General features: G+C 34.9%; 1 protein-coding gene and 1 long non-coding RNA gene across 6 annotated transcripts in view; one reads left to right on the top strand and one right to left on the bottom strand.

The window, feature by feature from the left end:
- TRPM3 (transient receptor potential cation channel subfamily M member 3) overlaps positions 1–21215 on the bottom strand; it is a 386166-nt gene that overhangs the window by 130797 nt on the left and 234154 nt on the right. The window lies entirely within an intron of this gene.
- LOC114004315 lies at positions 1938–7150 on the top strand. The gene is made up of 4 exons (XR_003546538.2): positions 1938–2068; positions 5707–5783; positions 6725–6795; positions 6978–7150. It is a non-coding gene; the product is annotated as an uncharacterized LOC114004315 (long non-coding RNA).

Raw genomic sequence — 21215 nt, 5'->3', positions numbered from 1 at the left:
AAGTGAAAATATTATTTCTCTGTTAATGTTACTATGAAAATGTTTATTTAAGCTTTATATATTTTCAAGATAATATATAGACCAAGCATATGTCCTTATTAGCCATGCTATTGATAAATTAACTGGAAAGCTTAACGGAGGTTTTAAATAGAACTAGGGAGAATGATCAGAAAATTGACAAAAATATTCAGGTTCCTACAGGCCTTCTCAAGATCAGCAGAAGTGCAAGGGGAAAATTCTAAAGAAAATGAAATTAAAATGAAAGATGTATTGTAAAGAACACTTTTAAAAACTGTTTGCTTCTTATGGGCACTAGCATATGAAAGGAAGAATTAAGCCTATTGACTTCATTCAAAAGGTATCTTTCCATACATGTTTATTATTTCACCGGATCTGCTGTGGGTTTAAAATTGTTTAAATAAGTAAATAAACCTTTTCTAGCACGAAAGCTCTACTTGATTAGATGATGGGTTCATCCAGACCACAATGAGGTCTCTACAAGTGCCATAAACAGATGCTAAAAAAAAGGGGAAAACATGTCAAACGTACATAATGCTTCTCCCTAAGAGTTTCTCAGCTAACAGCTGTTATCTGCTCATGGTTTTCCTGCATCATTGTGATTTCCACATGTTCTGCAACCCTTTATGGGCTTTCTTCTACAGACTTGCCAGCTGATTTCTTGCAAATTTTCAGCATCCTTAATATCCTTGTTCCTGTTGCAGAGGGAATCAGTTCCTTCTGTTTGTTTTGAATGTGACTTCTCATACTTTCCCATGCTGTTTACTGCTGAGAGAGGCAGTGAACAGTCAATTCCCATCCATTCTCTTCATACTGGTTTTCAAGGTTTTGAAAATGTGTTTCGAAGTAGTTTTTTTTTCCTCAGATTAACCATTTATCAAGTATTTCCTCACACAGAAACCATTTGTTACTTTTTATCATCCACGCCTTGCCTTCTGGGAAGAATCAGAACTGTGCTACAAGGGAGAACTGCAGATTGGTGTTGTGGCAGGTGGAAATTCGCCAGTTTGGTATCTAATTTTTGCCTAATAATTCCAATAAAAGATTGATTTGGTTTTCTTGACCACCACTACCGAGCACCTTCACAGAGATACCTAGCTTAACCCCAATATTTCCCTTTGGCGTAGCAAAGAATTAAAAATATTAATGGTAAAGAACTGCTATAAAAATCAAGCTGCTTAAATCAAAGTCTAGCAGAACAGCAATAAACCCATATGATGTTCTAGTTTATGAAAAATGCAGCCTAAAAAATCATAATGAAAAATTATATCTCAGAGGTCTATAGCTGCACATAGGTAACTAAAAAGCATAATACACAGGAAATATTTTTCTGTCAGTCAGTGCTGGTAGATTATTATCTTTAAAATACTAAATTTGGGGTTGGATTCTGAAAATTATAACATTATTCCTAACTCCTCAAACTAAGGAAACAAAATAACCTTCACATTAAGCAAGATCTCACTACTATCTTAATAGAAATCACGAGATTAAAATGCACACGTAGGAGTTTTGCACTGCATCTAATTCTGGTCTGAAGTATTTGATTTCTAAACTATTCATTCTACCCCATAAATATATGACAGCTATAACATTATCTGCTCCTTCATTAGATTGAGATGGTTTTGTTAGCCACTGTGTGGGTGTTGAGCTGATGAAGGAATTAAAATTAAATGGTACATAATTATATGAAAGGATCTGAAGGAATGAGGATTCTAGATGTTCCCCAAGCCTAAACATTCAAATGGACCAATTTTATGCCACTGTTCACATTTCGTCTCATCTAACAACCCTGCAGTTATTCACAAGTCCCTCTTGAACCTCCTGCATAATGCAGCCCCACAGGTATCTTTTGTCATAAGGCTTTGGTTGAGGTCATAGTTTCACTACCCCTAGCCTTCCTAAACACACCATGACCGATGAACCATGGTCCTCAGACTCTAAGCTGTTAACTATCTTCGTGTCAGATTCATCAGTGCGTGCAGACTGTGTTGGAAGGTGGAAGGGGTAGCCTCCTGGATCACTCTTGCCATCTTTATTATACAAAACATGGGTAATAAATTGCATAAATCCTATATATATATGCAGCTATTTAACTTCCTGTCCTATAACTTACGTTTCTTACTTTTCTTTTCCCAATGTTTTATGCATCAGATTTTACAGATTTCTGCCCTAGAAAACATCAAATAACAGAGAGATATGTTTTAGGCATGTGTTAAGCCCCATGTGTCATTTAGATTTTGGTAGACAAATGGTGGCCTTGACAAGAATGCTTTCAACATTAGCCTGTTTAAATATGTTCTTTTCAAGAGATGGCGGACTTACTCTGAATTAAGTTACAACAATATTTCTCTCACACTTGCCATTCAAATTGCATTATAAAGAACTATTTCAAAATTTGTTTCAGATGCTATTTTTTGTTATACAATCAATTGTGACCTTTGATTTCAGTGATATGTTGAACTGAAAACAAATATACTACTTTAGCTAGCTCTTAATAATACAGGGGAAAATGTAACAAAAGATGCCAGTGGCATACCACATACTACTACAAAACTGAGCAGAATCCTAGCAAGAGTTAAGGAAAGCATTTCTCAGCACATTATAAAAATGGATATTTTGATTTTGACTCACAGTTGCCTTTCACCAAACATGAGAGTGAACCAGGGAAGTGAAGACAAACTTATAGGCTTGAGAGTTTGTGACATGCAAGTCACAGCTACTACTCTGTTGGTACAAAGTGGGAGTGGAAAAGCTTTCAGACATATGATACCTTACAAGAAGTACTTTCTTTTCAATATTGTTGCTTGTTCCTGTTTATGTCTGATCATTACAAAAAGAGCAGATAGACTGCCAGGAGGAAGGTGGAAGCATCACTGAGGTGAGCAGGGGAAGAGAGAGCAGCCCTTTGGCCTCTGCAATGACTCCTGCAGCCAGGAGCACAGCAGCTCTTTTCCTCAAAACCCTGCTTTGGAAGGCTTGGATCTTTCCACACAACTGCATCAACAACTAATCCTCTCCCACTGCAGACCTTTCTTCTCTGCCTTGTCTGAGACAATGTGAAGGAAAATACCAGAAAAAGTCCTATGCTGCCTGATGGATCTTCTTCCATGCAACCCTTAGCAGCCTTCATTTTTGGGGAGGGCTACAGCAGAAAGCAGAAAAATGTTTTATGCCTTAAAAACATCCTATGGACAGCTGCTTTAGCAAAGACATAGCAAATCTCTTATAAACCTGGTTTGAGAAAGGAAACTTTCTCCCTGCAGTAAGTTACCTTCATTTTAGAAACACTCCCATGAGGTTTGGCATTATAATATTTTATTTCCTAGGGATTTTGGTGTTATAATATTTTGGAATTATTATAATCCAGGCTTATCTGTATAGTTAGCATTTTCCCCCTCTGTTAAGTACCCAGAGATTGCTGACAGTTGATTTTCCTGAAAAATAACATCCAAGTTTCAAATGTCCACCTAATGCAATGTTTCAGCTCAGGAATAAATAAATAAATAAATAAAAAAGAAAAACACAACTAAAGTATAATCCAATGATTAAATTCCCGACTTAGTGAGGAGTAATGATAATCATAGTAATCATAGTAATATGATAATAAAAATCTTTCCTTTTCTTATAAAAATATAGTTCTGTTGTATTATCTACAGCATATTTGCAAAACTGTGAGTAATGAAGTTCAAAATATCTGGAGAATATGAGCATTTCTGAAGCCATTCAGGTGAATGATCAATTTGAAGCACTGTCAGATAAAGCCTGATTCAGCTATTGTGAACAGAAACTGTTTCTATGCACTTTGCTTATGCTTTAAACGTACAATGCTGTCATGGAGGAAGCATGTGCAAATGTGTAACGATGCAAGCAGCATATTTAAAAGCTCACAATCCAGCAAATATGAAATACTTTGACAGACCCTCATAGAACTACAAAGATTTCATACCTCTGTTTTCAGGTATGTTTCTCCACCAAAAGTTTATAGCATTATGTAAGTCAATATTTTTTAAAATAAAGTTTTAGATTAAATATTATTTCCTGACCTACATTGTTACATCAATGTAAAAATCCCTCATGCAAAAGCTAGCAGCCTATTTATAGTTTTTTGATGTTATTTAGCTCATAAGAATTCTATGTCATGCACATATCTCCTAGGGTCAAGAGACAAGAAATTACCTTTTATTTTATATCAAAGAATTTTCTTTAACTTTCTAGTTAGACTCACAACTACACATGAGAACTAGCAGGCCTTTGTCTATTACACTACTATATTGTTCATCTAGGTTGTGTGCTCCAGTGTTGGTCACTGCTCCTTTACTCCCCTGAGCAATGCGACTTTGCTTTTTTCTTCCCTTTGTCAACAATCTATACTGATTCAAGTTCAACTGAAAACCAAAGATCACTGTGATTAGTGCTATCAACTCTTCTCCATTTCAGAAAAAAGCAGTCAGACCATTTGATCTGAGAGCCCTATAGCACACGTAAATCCATTATTCTTGTTTTCTCCCAATGTTTAGTCCTAACTATGTAGCTTAAATAAAAGTAAACACATAATATTTTTTAATAAAAAAGCAACAATCACCAAATAAGATCTTATAGAGGTTCATGACTTTTCTTCAGGGTCAAATTAGAAGGAAAAGAATAGCTTTGATGCAGAAATTCTTATTCAATCACAGATTAAGAAAAGAAGAAAATCACAGGAAATATAAGTTACATAGGTATTTCTCATGTTTCTTGCTTGATCTTAACAGAGGGTCTTACTTTAACAGGAATGCTGAAAAAAATAAGCTAGTATCTCAGTCTCAGTAAGTTTGAAACTTGGTTAAATCTGTTGAATCCCTTAAGGAAAAGACAGGATTTTAGTTTTAAATTCTTGTGTAAGACATAACTTTGAAGGTGACCTATAACAAAATTTAATCATATTAACCACATTGTGTTTCAACACATAATTATTACTTACATTATAGATAATAGCAAATATTTCATTGGATTTTCTATCATATTTTAATTTATGGAATTACCTTTCCTTGATGTTTGAAAGCTTTACTGAAAACTTTTCAGCCTGTTCCGGCTTTGAGTTAACAAGACTATTAAGCAGTCCTACAGTTTCATTTCTAATCCTTGAATTAATATTAGGATTACAATTTTGTGGTGAACCTGGGTGGGCCTCGTTAAATCCCAAATCCTGCAAATTCTTGCTTGTGGACAACACAAACAAGTTTTATGACTTCGGAAAATTTGAAGGACAGGAACCTAGCAATGAGGAAAACAATGCTTTCACATTGCTAGACTTCCTTGTGCTTTTAAGCACAACAGCTAATTCCTTTGTACTAGTTCCATGTACCAGCTGCCAGAAATGGTCTCAATAAGAAAATTGTGCTTCTTTCACATGCAATATTCCTTACACGCAATAACTCTTGGAACTGTAAATGTACATGTGTAAGCATAAAACACAATTACGGTTCAGGACCCCTTTACATCAAACAAGAAGCAAACAGCAAGCAAGAATACACTAGCTGAAGCCTTGGAAAGAGATTCTGACTCATGGGCAAAAAGTTGTAAACTTTCATCACTCCACAATCTCACTCTCTGGGACTGAGCCCCATTTCTCTTCCACAAAATTTGAAATTAATAGTCGTGGATGATATCCACCTGCAGAGGATTAAGATTACTTTTGCACCATCACAGGAAACAGCCTGGAAAGCCATTTCTGTGAAGGCATTTGAACATGAAGATGGGAAGAAGAGAACCGTCTCTACTTTTTGGTAGATTTTATCTTCTGTTTTTTCCTTTAGTATCTAGTAAAATATTTTCATATGAATAGACACACTTTGTGGAACAACATTGTATGAACAACATTGAAATATCCTTTACAGGCTAGTCAGTCCTTCTTCTTTCTTCCTCATAAGGGTTAACTGACTTCCTTAAACCACTCTTGATCTCAGTTTCAGATTATAGGCCCATGAAAATAAGTGTTGCTATGAGTCAGCTGGTCAGTCTGCGTAGTCATAGCTGACTCTTCTTTCTTGGAAAGGTATACAAGAGAAAGCAGAGCTGTGATATGACATGGCTTAGACCATGTAGTGTAAAATGTTAATACCGCTCGTATGGGAAGCACAATTTTCACCCTGTCACCCCATGAAGGTTGGTGGGTGGGGCTGGTGACTCACTGAAAGGCCAGAGAGGAGTGCCAAAATTATCAGTTTGATCATCCAATGATAACAGCATTGGAATTTGAATCCCTAGACAAAGTGATTGATGTGAAATCTTCTAACAGGCAATTAAACTGGTTTTTTTGGGGTTATTTTGTTGTGATTTTTTTTTTCCACTTTTACCTTCTGTGAGACTTGCTCTAGGATTTGAAATGTCAGAAATCAGAACACAAGCATATCTGAAGACCCTTATTCTTTGAGCTGGAAATACTTTGGAAAGCATGGTGGCATATGCCTTTCATTAAATTAATACAAATCAAGTATTGTCTGTTAAAAGACAATGCAATGCTTATAGTAATATTCTTGAACTTTACAAGGCTATTCAATTCTACATACACACAAATGTACATGTGACTGAGGATAAAAATCACTGCTGCTCTCCAGTGCCATATATTGAGTTCAGCTTGCAATGTTCCAAAGGATTCTGGAAGGAATTAAGCATGAAAATTGTGATTAATTAGAGCTTCTGAATTTAACGACTTCTCATATTACAGAGATGGAACTTGAAAAGCAAATCTTACTATTTGGAAAGTTGTGTGATGGAGGTCATTCACAAGGATGGCATGTAAGCAGTTTTAAATTACTTTCTTGTTTTGACTTGACTTTGAAACAAGGACTTTAATGTAATCATTTTTTTTTTAATATGCTGGATATTAGAATTAGTAAGAAAACAATCCAAACATCCTCTACATAAAAGAGGTTTGAGCAATTTCTCCTTTTTTTAATTTTTTTTTTTTTTTTTTTTAGGGGGGAGTTTAAATCTCTTGGAATTTGATTACACAGCACATTCCAGCTATCTGCCCCAGCAGGCCCCTCTATCAGGACTTGCTGATTACTACTTATGCATTGTTTCAAAGTGAGCCCTTGAAGGCTTTCATTTAATACAGATTAGTACCTTTATTAAACAGTGGTTAATTGAAGCCTCTGAGTTCTGCTAAATATTGTTCAGTGAAGTGAATTAGTTGTTTTAATTTGTTGCTTTCTCACACAAGAAAATAACACTGAATGAAATAAATACTTTTTCCATTGGGCTACTGAGAGTAACAAAATTAGAGGGCTTTTAGCTTACGTATTTTAAACTGACAGTTTTCTAACTTAAAGAGATGCCTCTGGTTCAGCAAACTTAGATCCTATGTTGATCCTAATAACTCTCTCTTAGATGGTTTAATTTCTAAAAAGAATAAATTAAGGCCACCATTAAGACTGTCTTATCAAATGTATAACTAAAATCTGGCACTCTTTTCTCTGATCAGAAAAGGAAAAAAAAACTAATAAAAATAAGTGTTGGAACATTTTTATTTTAAGTTTAATTGTTTCCTTAAGGGTTTCTGTAAACAGTTTTTTTATGTGACAATATTATTCTTAGTTGAACAGTAATATTAAGAGAGATTATAAAAATTTATGGAATAATCCTGTACCCACTCCAGTCAGTAACTCATTAAGGAATCTTACTGACTTACTGAAGACCAATTTTTTAAAAGATTATTTAGAAAATCTTAGAGCTCTAAATGAAGATGTCTGCCTCACTATTTTTCCCTGTTAACTTCTCAAGGAATAATAACTTAAAATTCAACTAAAAGAAAGAGTCTATGTGAATTTTACTACACTGTCTCTATACTGGAAATTCTTGCTTTAAGAAAAAAACTAATTCTTAGTAAGACTCGGAAAAGAGGACTAAATAAAAGAAAATAACTCAGCCAAAGTAACTGTATCTAAAACACATGGAAAAATACCTCTGCTTCTATGAAAGTTGTGATAACAAAAACACCTATTTTTGCCAAGCAGAATTCCTCCTGGACTCAAAGGAGCAGTGAGGAAAGGCTCAGTTCAAAGTCATACAGTGATACTTCTGATTGCTCTGTAAACATAGAGCTCTAGCTAGATTTGCAAAGCAGAGTGGAACAAGATTGCTGTGGTGGCTGCATACCACGGATATAGTCTGCACAACCATACTGGCTGCAGTACAGTGGTGGTCTGGTTACTGTGAAAGCTGTTCATTACCAACCTCACTTAATTTGTTTCAATTGCTGTTGTCAACTCTGCTATGTTTACCATATCCAAAATACTTCCAAATAAATAAACTTAGCAGCTTAAAAGTTTATACTCTAAGAACAGTTTAGACTAAATTTCCTAAATAAACTTCACACCAAGTATAAACAAAAAATAGTAATAAAAAAGTTTTACTAGAAATTATTGACATTTTGCACTATTTCTAGCCAGATACAAGAGAGGAAAGAAATGCTGTAGTAGAGATCACTTAAGTGAATTTCAGAGGGAAACTCAGGAACACCCAAATTTTAGTTTAACCTTTTAAAAAAACATTACATGAGGTTGCATTTGGCCAAACTTTACTTTTAGTTTCTGACAGGCAAGGCCACAGAAATAAGTGGCATAGTATCACTAAAATGCAGAGATGAATGTGGCCCTGAACTTGTCTGCTTTTATGTCAGTGCTGGAAATGCTATTATATATCAGACTTCATTTATTGAATTTAGTGCTTTCTAATGTCACTCCCTCAGGCCTTGCCATGCAACACTCGTGTATTAAAGTGGTATTAACAGCATTAATCTTTCTGTTACTTCATTCTCAGAAGAGGATCTGCAATAGGATATATGACAACTGAAAATGAGTTAATCTTATGCAACCTGCTGAAAATCACGGATTCAAATAATGAATGAGGCTCAAATCAGCCACATGTGCTTGAAAAGTCTGCAGACAGGAGTGACAGGTCAAGCCAGAGGGGCTAATGCTGCGGGGGGAAGCCTAATTTCTCACCAACCCCAAGGACTGCACTGTAGCACAACTTTTATGTCTCCTCAGTAACTTTACACCTTTTCAAAAGAAAAACGAATACAAACACTCCATCTCTGAGGATCTGAAGTGGTTTTGGCACTTCTTAATTAAGCAAAGAGAAAACACAAGAACTCACTGAAAGCTTGGAAAGGTTGCAGTTCCAAGGGCACAGATTTTTGCATTAGAACAGGCACATCAGATCAGCAATCCCAAACCAATAGTGGTAGTAAAGAGTAACCAGACAACTTTGCTGGGTTTTCTGTACTCCTGCAGCTCTTGGAGACATTGGGAGCTGGTTGAGGGGATGATGTTTCTAGGTAAACATTTCAAATCAACCTCTGAAACTAGATCCTTCACTAGAGTTCCCCATTGATTGTCCCAAGTGTCAGTATTTTACAGTTGTCCGTGCCTGCAAAATGCTCAAGATAAGGAAGAATCAGAAACTTGCATTGTGAAAATCACACTGTAAGCCACAGAAACACAAGCTCTGTTTATGAAAAATGCTCATCTCTAGGTTATCCTCTTGTGAAGTCACTTAATCAAGACTGGAATTTTATGTGTCTCTTTTCACTAAACTGCAGTTTTTAAGAGTCTGAATACTACCAGACAGTTTGCTTGTCCAAATGAAGAGTATGTAAAATAGTAACTATGATGTTTTGGAAAAGTAGTTCACAGTATTCTTTGGTTTAGACTTCCTTTTTGGTACAGATAGCTGGATTCTTTAATATAACTTGCATTTCTTTCATTTATATCATACAAAATAAAAAGTTAAGATACCTCTAAAAGCTTTATGGACACTTAGTAAGTTTAAAACTTGGAAGTTACAGGCTCAGAGCAGAGCTGCTTTTTGCTTTAAATGTCTCTCTCAACTTATAGAAGAATGATACTATTGCCTTATTCTGTATGCCAATGCTAACAGGATCTAGGTCACCTGACTTGCTATATTACATTCATATGCAGACAGCTAGCTAGCTAAAAGATGTGAAAACTATTTTTTATAGAGAATAAAAATTACAAGAGTAAACAACATAGAATAAAAATTGAAAAGATGTCACAGGAGTTGAAAATTATCACAATACATCTTAAGTTTCTGAATATTTCATTCAGATTGTTATTAGTCCACAGTTTCCTCATTAGTGTCTTAGACTTCAAATGTAAAAGCCATTCAAATGTTGTGGGAAAGAATAGAGAAACAAAAAAGAAAAGAGGATATTTTACTAAGATATAAGCCCAACAGGCTTGTTATTTTGTATCGTAACATTTGCAATGAGAACAATTTATTCTCAGTTTAGTTTTTGATGATATCTTGAAGGTTTTGCCACTAAACATATTGACATTTCAGCTAACACAGTTGAAGACACCAAAGCAAGCATTTTGGGAGACCATAATTAAGCAGACTTCCCCTGTAACAACAACTTGGGAAAGGACTGGTTCTGTTTATTATATAACAGTTTCCAATACCTGAAAAACAGAAAAATCAGCAAATGTACCGGAGGGATCATCCAGGGTAAAAATCTTCTAGTTCAAAGCACAAAAGTAGACCATTCCCCAGAATACCTTTCTGCTAAGGGGGGGTGGAGCTCATCTATGGAAAGCAAAACAAACAAATTCTGTATTTTCTTTTAAAAAAGATTCAGGAAAACATGTGTTACCAGTTTCCATGCACTCCATAGCTGCTTTTTCAGAGAGAATAATTCTGTGCTGCAGAAGACAGTGAATACCACAACTATAAAACCACTTTCACCTTCTCTTTTAACAGTTGTGTTTAGAAATTATTCTCTTTCCTAAATGCCTTATTCCTTTCTCAGCTGCAACCAAAGCTGCCTAATTCTGACTACCTCTTACCACTGTTATGAGCTTTCCTAACTGAGTCAAAGAAGACTTCTGAGTGGTAATTTGGAAGTTAATTTACTTTTTCTAAAGCATTTTCTCTGTGTCAGTATCATAGAAAAATAAGACACGCTATGAATCTTCTAAAAGGAAATTGTGTCCCCCACGGTATACTTCAAAGCAAGCTTTATGCAGATTTCTCTCTATTACCCATAAGTTCAACTTCCCTCTTACTGTAACAATGGAGAAAGAAAAATTTCCCCAGTAGTGTGACGGAGTTTTGTTTAATCTGAACCTTTTCATAGGCAGGAAAAGATTAAATGTACATATCCTCCCTCTGTAATTATAACTCTGCTCTGCTCTCATTAATTTAACATTTATCACTTCTAAGTTTTATCTGTGGTTACACTGTACTTAAATCTAGTAACCTGCAGATTTTTAAAGAGTTAGGTTTGAAACTTAACCCTTCTCTGTGGAGATATAAATCTAGCAATGTTCTGTATAAGCCTCAAATACCAGGATACCTGAGCCTTAAAATTAAGCATAGTCTATTTAATTCTCTTTAATGAAATGAATGCAAAAAGCAAACCACGAAAGAAGCAAATATCACAGATTTGAAATAGAATGTCTCTACACATACATAGTTAGCTTTGTTAAAACTGAGAGGGATTTTATTAGTATTTGGATACTTAAAGATTTATTTTTTTTGTGGGGAAAAAACCCCACAAATTGCTATTAAAAATATAGAACACCCCCCTCACCAAACATTTTCAAAACTGAAGAATCTTGAATCTGATTTAAGTTAAAAAATTTTGACTAGCTGGACTTTTTAATACAAAGTACGTTGTTTCACCCCAAAATATTTTGTCAATATTCAGAGGGCACGTTTCTGTTGCTATTTAGTATAGTTAATTGTTTGGGTCATTGGGAAGACTAATCTTGTTATGCACTTCAATGGACTGAGAATCTGTGATTAAATTTTATATTTAATCTGTGATTACTCTGTGCAGTTGTTAAGACAACTCTACACTACAGAGATGAGCTGCTGTCAGAAATTAAAGGCCCATTCTGTATCTATCTCAGGTATTTGCAGCCAATCAGGTATAGTTTTATTATTTTCTTTGAAGGTGCTCAACTACTGTTAGCAACAAGTTAACATAAAAAAACCCTGACTTTATATTTAGGAGGACGTTTTTTAAGACTTAAACCAACATGACCTTCACCGAAGTCTCCAGTGACTATAACCTACAGATTGAGAAGTACTATTTTAAGGAAATATCTATGGTCTTGTCATTTTGAAGGACTGTGAAATGCAACAGTACAGGTACAAGTGGAATGGATGGTGCTGAGATGAGTATATTTAGTGTAAATCCTTCAAGACATGTAGCATCTCCAAAAATAGAAAAATCTATCACTAACTCACTCTCACCCACAAATGTTTAGTTAGAAGCCTGAGAAGGACTTTCCTAGTAGTAAATCATTTACAGAGCATTATCTATATGGCAATACATACTATGCTTGTGAACACAATGGAATTTTGAGAGTTTTACATATTTAATGCATGCGTATTTAACCATAGGTGATTCAACTTTTTATTTCCAAAACACTAACTGTCATAGATTTCAGTGCACAGGTAGGTAAGATTCTACCATTTCTTGAGATCTGACACATTTCAGGTTTTTTAAAAATATTAAGTTCATATTTAGTAATTAGCCATGACAGGTTCAGGCCATAGCTTCAGCTGTGTTATTCAGCAAATATTTATTCCGTTGTACTAGTTATCCCTTTCACTGCATGTTAAAAATGTTTCATATAATGATTTTAATCTAAGTGCCATATGAAAACTTTAAAGAACCTTAGATCATTAGCAAACATGTAGAGGTTGGTTACTCCTAACTCTAGTTTTCAAAACAAACATTGCTTTGCAATTAGTATCAATCAAAAGACTGAAAAGTTATCCCCAGCCTTCAATCACAGATTTTCTCTTGTGATTAAATATACAAATGATTGGCATCTGAATCTAAACACAATGAGTCAAATTCAGTTTCAGTCTGTCTTGACTGAAGTGAGATTTCTGTGCTTGCATCAAAGGTGAATTTCATCCAAAATACAGAAGACAAAACAATGCGCCCAGACAGGCTTAATATCTTGCAAAATTAATTTTCTTTGTGACCAAATGTACAATGTTCTTCCCGCTGTATTAAATTTTTCAAGCCTGGGTCACATGAATGATTTATGTAGCCTTTGTGCAAGGCCTTTCAGGTAATCTTCTTGGGGGAAAAAAAAAAAGAAGCTGTATGCATTTATTCTGACCTCGGCCAGAAATTAATGTTCTTTTGTATTTGTGTCAAGGGAGACAACTGAAGGTTGTTTTTAAACCTCTGTTACTTATTTAATAGTAAAAATATTTTTCTCCGTGGACTCAACATGTTCTGAGGCTGTCCCTGTGTTTCATAATTGCCGGGCTCTCACTTCCAGGGTGTGCAATAAACACGTTAGCTCACTTTCAACACATTGTCAGAAAGATCTGAAGGGAATAGTGGTTAATTCCGCAAGAAGACAACTTCAACAACATGTGTCTGTAACTATTTTTGGAACAGAAATCAACTTTGTTGGCTTAGAGTGATGAAAAATAAAGGCAAACTCTCTATTGAATCTGGTTCAATATTTCAAGTGGCAAAATACTTGGGATTGCTTAGCTCAGAAATTTTAATTCACCCTATTATATGTCTATGTTACTCCTACAATCAATCCATTCTAAATCAGCTCTTGAGGGGTTTGCTGGAAATCACATAAGAATTCTTAAAATTAGGTTTCTTTCCCTTAACATTTTAAAAGCAGCATATAAAGAGCAGCCAACAACAACAGAAACAAAAAAAGTCAAAAAAGAAATTGTCCAAAGCTGTCCTTTTATGGTGGTGCTTTAGAAATCCACAGACTTGACACAGAAAATTTGAGGAAAATCACTATGTTGTAGTAGATATTCTGCAGCTGATATAGCTAATTCTACTAGAGAAGAGAGGTTTTTCCAGTAGTACAAGTTGGATTCTATCCTGTTTCTCATTACTCGATTTCATGACGTGTAGGGGCACGACAGACCCTTGTGCTCTTGTGCCCTGCTGGTCACAGGAGCTAACCTGAAGGAGGCCACCTCACATGTTGGAAAACGAAGATATGTGATGTTTTTGTGAAAATGAAGTAATATAATCTGACCTCATACACTCTACCTCTACCTAGCAAATTTGGTGAAATCACTACACTTAGTCTCTATCTGATATTTCTGCTCAGCTATGTAAATTTAGATAAATGGGTTAAAGTGTCTTACACTGTGCATTAAGATTAATTCAATAGCACACAACACTTCAATAGATACCAAGTCCCTCCCACTTCACTTTATTTCCCTCCGTCAGTCTCCTCCACCATACAATAATCTAACAAATAAGCCAAAGGACTCATCAATTTGTTTTGTTACAAATGAACGGTACTGCAAATAATTTTCTGAAAAAACTGACACTAATGTAGTTATAGGGACACAATCTGCTGCTTAAAGATTGGATCTGAAACTATAACAAAGTCATCTCTTGCAGAATAAGTCGATTTTAATGGTGCCTTTACAGAGTTATGTATAGAAGAATTTCATAAATATATTGAAATTAACTATTGCCTCATGGCCTCACTGTGGCTTGTATAATACCACCCTGCCAATTTTTTAATAAGCTCACACATTGAAAAAACTTTGTGTCCCTCTTTTCATACTGCTCAGAAAATTGAAATTATTTCACCACGAAACATAACGTCTTATTACAAGTGGGAGCTCTGGCCTTTTGAGAAAAAAAAAAAGAAACAGGTTAGAATTTAAGCTGAGAAATAATATTAGCAATTTTGCTTCAAATTCACTGTGAGCAGGATGTTTATCTAATGTATGCAGTACCAGCTTCAGGCTTGTGAAATAAATTGTCATATGTGCAAAAACTCATGTTTGTTGCTTTGCTAGCTTCAATAGAGATCTGAGATACAGTTCACCACTGACAAAATAACTAATGTAATTGCTAAGCATGTGAAAAAGAACCTCCATCTTAAAGTAAATAAATTAGAAAATAGAGACATGTTGTAAGCTCTTTTATCTTTCACATTAATCTCCCTCTCCCTATATCACAGGATTATTTAAAATAAACTCTGGAATAAATGAAGTTATTGTGAGACATGGAAAATGTGTTAGAATTGAAATAAAATTAAGAGGAAATGGGAAAAAATAAGCCAGCAACTGAAAGACTTCATGAAGATAATTAGATTTTCATTTTAAAACCTTTAAAATACAATAAGTGGTGGAGACCATGGAGTGCACTTCTAGAAAACATAATTCCATTATGAAAGATAGGTATTGATCAAACAGATGTATACCTAGCCTAGGAAGTACTGAATTGGTCAGCCTTGCAGAGGTAGTTTTACTACTGCATGCAGATAGAGAATGACTGACTTTTTTTTTTTTTTCTAATTACTAAAACTTGATCATTGAAAGGAAACATGCAAAATCTGAACAAGGGGCTATTTTAGATGCTTAAGCATCTTTGAGAATCAAGAATCTCTTTTTTTTTTAATTAAAAAATGTCTTCAAAACTACAGGTAATAAAAGAAACAGGTCTTAACCTGCAAAATGTAAATAAAGTCATTCCAGAAGACCAATTTTAGACATCTAAGTAACAATTATTAAGTCAAATTAAAATCAAGGCCACTGGAATCAGTGATTTTACTTTTACTGCTATTTAATTTTTTTTCACCAACTTCAATTTCCTTTTTTACTTGGTTACACAAAGCAGTATATCAAAGTTTCTTCTTTTTGTATGTCTTAAATACATAGCTTATCCTTCTCATTAATTCTCAGAATCTTCACAGGGTCCTTCTACACGAAACACAGATATTAAAAGGCTTCACATAATACTTTATGGCTTTCTGCAAAGCAACTGTAAGGGGAGAAATGATGCCAACAATTGTGCAACCATGGGTTGTAAAATGTGAATATCTCAATTGGTCTACTGGACCAGAAAGATGAATCCATTTTTAGTAGTGTCACTTCTAATACATTATGGCAGTAAAGAAAAACTGAACAGCTTATTTTCCATAGATATTTTCAAAGCCTCAGAAACAACTGTTTGAACCATTCATTAATTGTCTCTGGCACAGACTTCAGAAAGCTCTATGCAGTCAGAAGTGAGAGCATTAACTGAATTTTGCTCTAGTCCACTAACAGTAACTATGATTCTAATAAAATGTACGTGTCAATTTTGTGCAGTACATAGTGTACTATGTACACCAAATAACACTGGAGATTAGTTGGAAGCCCCCCTCCACATGTCCTCTGAATTTTCACCGGAGGTGAACACTTGTCCCAGAAAGGAGATTCTAACCCAGTGTTTTTGTGATGGCTTAGCTGTGTCACACTGGGATAAGTCAGAGCTGAACACCCATGTATTTCAATATTATTATGTGTCTTACATGCTTCACTACAGTTTTATTGATTAGCATAAATAATAATTTTCCTATGGTCATAAATTATTGTTCTGTCTAGGGAAAATATTTTTTTCTCTCCTTTCAAATGATGCATTTGTCATCTGTTAAAACTAGTTAGTGCATTTTAATATCTGAAAGAATTTATAAAATCAGAGATTGTATTTATAGTATTGCTTAATCACTTTGGCAGACTGAGTAATTCAGGAAAACATTTTTATTTGGAAAAGAATTTAGATAAAATTCATGCTATTTTGAGATTTAGATTAATGAAGACATGACTACTGAATGAGTATATATCAAACTTTCTGCCAAATCAAAAACCCAAGAAACTGTCTTTAAGAATAGTTTTTGACTCGCCAGAATTTATTTTTGCTCTTAAGGGAAAAACTGTAAGCTCATTTGTTGTGCCTCCCTTGGCCATATTGCAGGTTTTAACTCTGCACACATGAAAATAAATAGCAAACCAGTGGTCTGTTCTGCCCATCAAAAATCTAAAGGACTGAATGCAGCTTGTGGTCTGGTTGTTTCTTTTTACATTCTGTCAGTAAGAGAGTTGTATGTCAAATAAATTTAATATCCATAGCTCAAGAGGCTTGATACATAAGAGCTTGTGCTCAACGTATCAGTCAGAGGCCAAGATGTATAAAAAATCTTTAAATACTCTTATTAGGTCAATCTAGTTCTCCTGCATAAGAGAACAGTCTCTTTTAGAGAGGGCATTTCTAAATAAGATAAATAATTTTCTGAAAAATATATCTGTGCTCTTCAGGACCAAAATTTCAGATATTTTGGAAACTATTTTCTGCCTTATCTTTAAGCAGAGAAATGACATATTTAAAAGTACCCTTTAAGAAAATTTATGTTTAGTACTATTGAGCTGATTTTTTCCGCAAGTTTTACATAACATTTGTCGTGTCTCTTTCTTTATCAGGTTCTATGAAACTTAAGATAAATCATATAATGTGCTGTCTGTTCCATTACAGTGTATAACCCAAGTGTTCAGAATTGCAAATTAGATACTGGATATTTATATTCACCCTTTTCTATTTCTGATAATTTGTCTGCATTTTAATAAAACTAGATGCTCTGATTATTTTCCCTGATACACAGTTTAAGTCTCTCTGTTCATTTGGGAACAGGAAGAGCTGAAAACTATGTTGGTAGTCAGATTATTTGATGAAATCATGTAATACTCCTTATGCATCCCACTTTGCCTTTAATTGCTACCAGGTTATAGTCTGACAAACATAGGTTTGCCCTGCTTTTGCTGGCAAGGTAACCCTTTCAATCTGCAGTTATTTGAGTATTCAGATATAACTGCAGTTATTTGATTGTGCAGATAGAAACCCAAGAGTGTATTTCCATGGGAAAATTACTGTGATGCAGCTTTTCTGCCAGCTTTCACTAGGAATGGTGTTTCAGGTAGAGTTGTAGCAGTTCAGCTAGATTAATCCCCTTCAGAAAAAAATCTAGTGTTCAACCCAATCAACTGATTAGAGTGAAAAATAAAACATCTCCAAACAAATCTGGGATTTTAAGCATCATTATAGTTAGGTTCACTGACTAAGATGAAGGTGAGCATAGGGGAGGGATTAAGTAAAAATTAAATAACCTTCAGATGAACAACAATCACTATGGATTATCATAGTTCTGCTGCTCTACTTTGTGGATTACAACATACTCTCCTACTACATGAACACATTAGGCACAGTTCTGGCAATACAGAGTTGATGTTTTAGTAGGAGAACAAACAGTGATGCTTTCTGATGTGGACAATCCACTCCTGCTGATTTTTTTCTCCAGACTTTCTATGATGGTTCAGGGGCATCTTCATATCTACTAAACCTGGCCGGGGAGGCAGACACACATTTAGGCACAGGGCAGCACCGTTAAGTGTGAAGGTTTCTATCACACTGCAGGAGATGAGTACTGTGTTAACAAAGATGATTGATTGCAAAAAAACCCTTCAAATTCAAAAGGCAACTGGTGCTTGTGTTTTAAGCAGAATTTCCATGCACTTATAGTCCTTGATCTCTTGAGAGATATGCACAAAGACAGTTATTGGGTTTGATGCAACTCAGCAAACACACTACATCATGAAGTGCATATCCTGTGTAAAAAGGAGAGACTTGTAGAGCCATGTTGGATTTCAGAGTATCTTATAGAACACATTACTTGAAGAAATAAGACTGTGATAAGATAGTGTAACTTTAAAGTTACTTTATCTTTTATTTTTACCTTTTTTTAGACTTTTAACTAAAAGGCATTTAGTAAATACAAATGGTGGCATCACTATCTGTATAACGTTTTGTTGAATTACTAGCATACTCTGATTATTAGACGACATCTATCACTCAAAATTCAGAGTAGGCTCCTCAGTACCAGTCTGTTCATAGTCTTAATATAATTAGGTTGCTATCCTGCTGTGCTTGAGGTAAGTTAGTGTCATTCAGCAAAAATAGGTGATTAAAACAACCCACAGGTAGCTCTTGTCTCACTGCTACAGTCTCCTAACTTGGAAACTAAATTATCCTGGCTCAGCAGGAACTACCCATCCTACTTGGACTGACGCCTCAAAGCAGCTGGTCTCTATGACTGTTTACTTGCTTCCCCCAGGCAGGGACCATCTTGTCCTTAGCTCTAGACTTGGTTGATAGTGGGTCTGCCAGAACTGCACTCAGAAGTTCCACCTACAGTCAGGAGTCTCAACAAGAAAAGGTTTGGTCCACTCTTTAGACTGACTAAAGGATGTGTCTTTATTATCAGATTCTTCTTTGCAGTAGGTTCTTGACCCAAAGGATATAAAACACTCTGCATACTTCTTTAACTGCAAAATTAATTTCTTAACTACTAGAAACCACTTATGACACTTTTGCTCATTTTTAGCAAAGCCAAAAATCCTTGCATTTCCAGCAGTCCAGACTACTGAAATAGTTAGAAGTTTGAGTCTCCTGTAAGTTCAGCATCTTACTGCCACAGACTCTAATTCCTAACTTGAAACTTAGGATTTAATGGCCACAGCAACAGAGACAAATGCACATTTTTAGTCCCACTCCACATACATTTCTGTGGTTAAGGTTTAGATTTTTTCTCTTTACAATGACCTACTTTTTATCCTAAGATAAATACACACATAGCAAGAACTACAATATAAATGTCCCTTTTTACAAATAATAAGTATCAATTACTGTAAGCTCTTTCTCCAACATCAGTTAATTCCCAGAAGTTATCAAAATATATCTGGAGGACCTATTTGACACAAGATGATGATAGTGGTTTAGAGGACTGTCTTTGAAAAGCTTTGAAAGCTTTGCCTTAGGAATTCTTTTAGGAAAGAGATACAATTCCTAGAACTGATGTTATTGAAACAACACTCAAGACTTCTTTACAAGATATATTAAACCCTTCTCCACCCAAAAAAAAAAAAGTCCAGCGACTTCCTGGAAGAATTTTCTTGTGACAATTTCACCATCTGCGTCCAGATTTTCTCTTCACAGGAAGTTTTCCAACAGTAGTGTATCATTGACACTAATTTCCTGCTTTTTTAGTTGAAAATTAGAAGTAGTTCATGCCTCAGTAATTAACAGCATTCTGAAGACTATGGCCAGTAGTATTGCTTTTGTTACCTATTCAACATAATACATTATTAAAAAAAAGAGCATTGAAAACTGTATATGAGAATATGTATACTTGACTCTTATTCTTTTTCTCCTTCTCTGCCAGTGTGCTTATTAAGCTGAGAATGCTTCACCTTTCTTCCTTCACACTTTCCTTTTGCAGATCCCATTTATATACACATCAATAGATGACAGGAAAACAGACATGCATCATAAATAATAATTCAAGAAAGCCTCTAGTAGCTTGTAACTATTCAGTCCTTTTTTATTTGGCCTCTACAACGATAAGAAGCAAAGAGATGTAACAGTTTACAAATAGCATTTGGAATTCAGGGTGAAAAAAACACAGTGCTTAATAATAACACCTTATATAATCTACAATATTTTTCCTTAAGCCCTGAAATTGACACCCAAAATATGAGAGATTCTGGAAGAAAAAAACCTCATGAGTGCTGTTTTATTTTTCCTGTACCTCATCATATCAATTTTCTCAGACGGTTAAAAAAACTCTGCAAACTTTTTCTTATCAAATATATATTCTTTAAAATACATGATACTCTAGTCATTATTATAATCTGCAATATAGTAGTGAAAGTGGAAGATAGTAGATGATTCAGTGATATTTGGTTTACAGATACTGTTTCCATTATTTGGAGAGTAGAAAAAGTAGAAACTTACTAGGTCTTTTTAGATTGTATCAAAACTAAAGCAGTCTTGTCAAGGAAGGAACATACAAGAAGCAGTATCTTCTGAAAAGCGTATCTATGCCTCTTGCCACTCACACACTAGTGCTGGGAGACAGTTTCTCTGGCGGATTTTGTATTCCACACTGAGCAAATCAGCTTGTCTCTCTGCTTCCACTTATTCCTCAGTAAGCTAGGGATACTATTTCTTGAAAGCAGGAAGCATAGTGTCTAAAGTGTATAAATTTAGTTATGCAATATTAATTGAATTATTAATAATTTAGATTGCATTAACTCATAGGACCACTGTCTGAAATCAGAATCTAGTTGTTGCAGGCACTTCACACAGAAATACAGGGACTCAGAGCTCAGACTACTCTAGAAGCGAATAGAAAGACAAGAAAAGGTGGAGAGTAGGAACACAAGTTTGCACTGACAGCACCAAAATGAATATTAGAAGTCAATGTTCATCTATTTCCAGCGATGTATTATAAAAATATTATCTTGCAATCTGATTTCTTCATTAACAGCCATAGCCTGTTTTGAGCCACAAA

The sequence above is a fragment of the Pipra filicauda genome, unplaced genomic scaffold, assembly GCF_003945595.2.
Source record: "Pipra filicauda isolate LSUMZ 115617 unplaced genomic scaffold, ASM394559v2 scaffold37_size4185640_pilon, whole genome shotgun sequence".
NCBI lineage: Eukaryota > Metazoa > Chordata > Aves > Passeriformes > Pipridae > Pipra > Pipra filicauda.
The sequence above is the reverse complement of the archived record's forward strand: the minus strand, read 5'-3'. Positions and strand labels throughout refer to the sequence as shown.